Source organism: Camelina sativa, unplaced genomic scaffold (assembly GCF_000633955.1).
Source record: "Camelina sativa cultivar DH55 unplaced genomic scaffold, Cs unpScaffold00517, whole genome shotgun sequence".
NCBI lineage: Eukaryota > Viridiplantae > Streptophyta > Magnoliopsida > Brassicales > Brassicaceae > Camelina > Camelina sativa.
The window spans coordinates 23,509-28,735 of record NW_010921718.1 but is presented as its reverse complement, the minus strand read 5'-3'; the positions used below and the strand labels follow the sequence as shown (position 1 = coordinate 28,735).

The following is a 5,227-nucleotide window of genomic DNA, read 5'->3' as shown; positions in this document are numbered from 1 at the left end:
TTCACCTTTTTCACGTCTGCTCACTTATGTCTAATTTGTAATGTTTCTTTACACCATGATAAACCAAGACTGGATCTTTAAGCTCAACACAGCATCCAACCAACTTCATGAAGTTTTTGTGACCACTCACCACCGATGAAACTGCTGTGTCGCGGCAAAATGGTTTCTTCTCCGTTGACATGTTTTTCTTGATATATCACCATGTGATTTTTCTTGGTTTTACCAGAATACCATTTGTTGTAATACTCATCTAATTCAGAAATATGATTATTACTTTATTAGTCTGCCTTCTAGTAAAAGTAATACTTTTGCTGTTTATTAAGAGATTTGACTTGAGGATTTGGACCAACTCGCTTGTCGAATCAAATACACAACACACATGAATATAAGATGTAAGTTTAACGATTTTGTTTTCTTTTGTTTTTTTAATAGTTTTTATTTTCTTTGTTGGTATATTATTTTAGCTTTAAGGAACTTGAATAGTAGAAGAAAGCCTATGGAGTATGCATTAGTAGTGTTTACAAAAATGAAAGTGCAAGTAGATGTATTGTTGTAAAAAAAAATAAAAGTGTTATCTTTGCTAAAAGAAGAAGTATATATCATTGCTTCATGTGAGTCCATCTACTTTTTTTTTTTTTCTTTAAAAGACATTTAAGAAAGAAGAAATAACTAGACTTTATCAAATTGTGGATATTATTTATTTTTATTAAATTTCAAGTTTAGAGGTAATATTTGTATATGTCAAACTCCACAAGAGTTTCCTCCCGGACCACCATAATTGAAAAAGAAACCAAGTATTTTTACTTTACCAATTCGTAACCCGTAGCATTTTGGACTATCTAACAACTTCTCTAGAGGAAAATAATCAATTCTACGTTGTACATAGTTGGAATTCACGACTTTAATATCTGCAAACAATGCTGAATCTCTATTGCCTCCATTCGGAAATTTACCATTACCCATAGGTGGGCTTGAACCCTGACGAGAAGCCTGAACTACACCTCCAACTCCAACCATATTTGCACCAGTATCCATGATGAGATCAAATAACTCTTTTGGCCAATATCCAATATCTATGTTAGGTACTTTTGGTATCAATTTTGTAATCCACCAATTTCCTGTTCGTTTATCCTTTGAATGAGAGAGAAAACAAATTAAAATTTTAATTAGAAAAGACTGATTACGAAACTATGTTCTAATAAAGATTATTTAAATGGTAAATTTTTAGACATAGGAGGTTAGTCAATACATCGATCATTAATTTCAAAATTAAATCCTCCACAACTAATTGGGAACGACAAGATAATTTAAAAATTGCACTGGTTCTTTTTTTCATAACATATCTAACTTTTTTTAAAAAAAATTAAAGATATTACAGATTTTAGATAACATTTTTCAATGTTAAGAAAATTCATTGAATACCAGACTAGAAACAATTTAACTGATAACACAAATGATACAAAATTTCAAGAATTACGAAATATCAGACAAATTGATTTTTTTTCATAATATGTTAAAAACGAAACAAAAAATCAGATAAAAATTATTGAAAAAAAAGAATGGAAGACGTATTTAAAAAATAGATAAATACCTGATGAATAGAGTAATGCAACAAATCTTCCCCTCGTTGGTCCAAGGGTTGTGCTATTGGTACCTCCTCTCATATTTGAACAAACCCATGACATGCTGTATTGTAACATCTTTTCCATCTTTACCCTATTAATAAAATATTTTATATTTATGTTATTTGATCTGGTTCAACATATATATATATAGAAACCAAAATAATTTATTACATTTGCTCACACCTTCCAAGATCCGTATGACCAATGATTAGTGTCGCCAAATAGACTTGGAATTATCTATAAACAATTACTATACTTTAAGACTATCTAAAGTTTTATAAATAGATTTTAAAAACAACGAATTAATTAAGTATAAGATTTACCATCCAACCTGCATGGATAAAATTAACTTGGTTATTCAATCCACTGCCTATATATATTTGAGTATATGAAGTTTGATCTCTTCCGATATTTAAGTTATGTAAACTAAACCGACCTTCTACACCACGATATGGACCATCAAGTGATCTTACTCCAGCAATCTACCAAAAGTCAGTTACAATAACATTTCTATTAATATCTGAAATAAGCATGTAAAATGTTATTAGATCTAAGGAATTAAGAGAAAATTATACTTACATGTGTTCCAGGACTATCACCTGTAAGTGGATGGAAATATTTCTCTGTGTAAAGTTTTGTATTGTTGATGTATTCTTTTGAATTTCTCAATATAGGAACAGTTCCATCTGGACATCCCATTTTTCTCTTATATGGTTTATTGTTGCCAGTTTGATTCTTCAATTCAGGTTCTGAAACTGATGTTTTCAGCTTTTCAAAAAATAAATAATATATTCAAATTCAATATCATTTATATCATAATAAAATGTGCTTATGAGATGCATTATTGAACATTTATGCACCTGAATTGTATGATCTTTGAGCAAGGGATGATCAAGTCCAGGCTGCTTATAAATGTCAATGCAATCATATGTTACATTTTTACTTATCTGCTAATAACAAACAATGATTAAGATTATAAATGAAGTTAAGCAGAGTCCATAAAACATATCAAACTATAAAATATAATGATGTTAAACTAATTAAGTATATCGAAAAAAAAATTTAGTTATATTTTAAAGCTAACCTTGAAGGTTTTGAGAGGCATAACATTTTGATCTGAATGAATTAGGGTTGCTGAAAACAAAAGATGTAAGAAAACCATTATAAGAGGCATCCTAACTCCTGTAGACATTTTATGAGTTCTTAATTCTAGAAACACTAATTTGATTATAAATAGTACACTGATGTAAAGAAGAGAAAAGGAAACACATTAAGCACACTGAAATGTTTGACTGACAAAGGAAATATAATGTTTGACTGAAATATTATGGAAAGGTTGTGAAAGAAAGTTAGAGATAACTCAAATATTATATATATAAACAAAATTGGCAAAAAGTAGAAGATCATTAAATGGGAGATGGTAGAATATTGACTTTAAACAAAATTAGGTATATGTGCTCTCAACTATTTTTTATTTGCTAATTTAATAGTTAATACTAAGATTTTTTAGTTGGAATCCCTGTTTTAAAAATCGCTAGGCTCTAATCGGGCGGTAAGATTGGGCCTAACGCCTAGGAGAAAAATGGGGGAGTAATCAGGAATTAATCGGGAACTAGTTTTTAATAATTAATATAATTGTAGTTTAAAATAATAAGTATATGACGTTAAAAATATATAGTAAATTTTATTATAGTATAAATTTCAGTTAAAACAAAATTTGGAAAATATATTAAGGTAACTAACTAATGTATACTTCTAATATTAGTCATCCATCACTATAATATAATTGCTCCATTTAAAATAAATAATAATAAAACAAAATGAAGCTTGTACAAGAAAAATATATTATGAAAATAGTAATATGACAGAAAATAATACTCACCCTTGTGCATACATTGACTCTCGTAGGTGGTCAAAAAAAAAAAATTCATTGACTCACGTATAGATAATAATTTTATTTAATAAATTATTTTTTAATAACATGGGATCCCACGTCGGCAGCTTGAGAACTGATAACTAGAAATACTGACTATAAATAAAGTAGCTGTTGAAAAACTATTATAATAATAGTAAGACGAGAGGTAATAAAGAGAGTAAACTAGAGTGTGAGCTTTATTGCTGTTTTCACCTTCCAATGATCCAAAACTATCACATATATATAGGTTGTAATTACTTAAGGAAGAAGTAAAAGATTAGGAGATAATTATCACCAATAGATAAATATCACTACTAGATAAATATCACTAATAGATAAGTATAGATAAATAGATAATCATTATTCAGTTTTTAACGCTTCCCTTAATTATCCATGATTACGTACTGCTTCGTTAAAAATCTTATTATAAAAAAACCCATTAAAATAAAAACTATAATAAAAAAAAAAGAGTATAGTAATATAATCCTCTCTGGAAAAGATTATGTTAATCTTTTCTTTATAAACCTCGTAGATGACGCATTCCAATACTATGAATATGCTTTCTGAATGTTGAAGTAGGAAGTGCCTTTGTAAATAGGTCTACTGCGTTATTGCTTGAGCAGATATGTTGGACTTCAACTTCTTTCTTTTTCTCGAGCTTTTGAGTGTAGGAGAAAAATCTTGGAAGTATATGCTTAGTTATGTCGCTCTTGATAAAACCTTCTTTGATTTGGGCGACGCATGCAGCATTGTCTTCGAATAATGTTGTTGGTTCTTTATTAATGACTGTTCCACTCGATTTTTGTATGTGGTTAGTCATGATATGAGCCATACACATTCTTTGGATGCTTCATGCATTATTTCTGCATAATTTGAGGAAGTGGCGACCAATGTCTGTTTTTGTGAACGCCAAGAGATTGTTGTTCCTCCAATTGTGAAAACGTATCCAGTTTGAGACCGAGATTTATGTGGATCTGATAAATATCCTGCATCTGCAAAACCAACTAGACCAAATGTAGAGTTTCTACGATACAATAATCCCATGTCAATTGTACCTTGAAGATAACGAAATATATGTTTTATCCCATTCCAATGCCTACGGGTAGGCGATGAGTTGTATCTTGCAAGTAGATTAGTAGCGAATGCAATATCCGGTCTTGTGCAATTTGCAAGATACATGAGTCCACCGATAACACTCATATATGGTACTTCGGGACCATGTATTTCTTCGTTATCTTCACAAGGTTTGAATGGATCATTATCAACATTCATAGATCTATTAACCATTGGAGTACTCAAAGGATTCGCTTTATCCATATAAAAGCGCTTGAGGATTCTTTTCGTATAATTTGATTGATGCACAAATATTCCATCTTGGAGATGCTTTATTTGGAGCCCGAGACAAAATTTTGTCTTTCCAAGATCTTTCATTTCAAACTTTTCTTTCATATGAGTTCTTGCATCATCAATCTCCTTTCGAGTTCCAATTATATTTAGATCATCAACGTATACAACAATGATCACAAATCCCGATGGAGATTTCTTTATAAAAACGCACCCTTTCTTCAATAGGTATTCGCTTAAGCGATTATACCACATGCGTCCGGATTGTTTTAATCCGTAAAGTGATCACTGTAATTTGATCGCACAAATTTCATTAGACTTTGAGCCTAATGCCTCAGGAGTT

The 5,227-nt window shown here is 30.2% G+C and overlaps 1 pseudogene; it reads right to left on the bottom strand.

Moving 5' to 3' along the window:
• Positions 1 to 741: 741 nt before the first annotated feature.
• Positions 742 to 3,247, bottom strand: LOC104773322 (annotated as a pseudogene).
• Between the last annotated feature and the right edge of the window lie 1,980 nt (positions 3,248 to 5,227).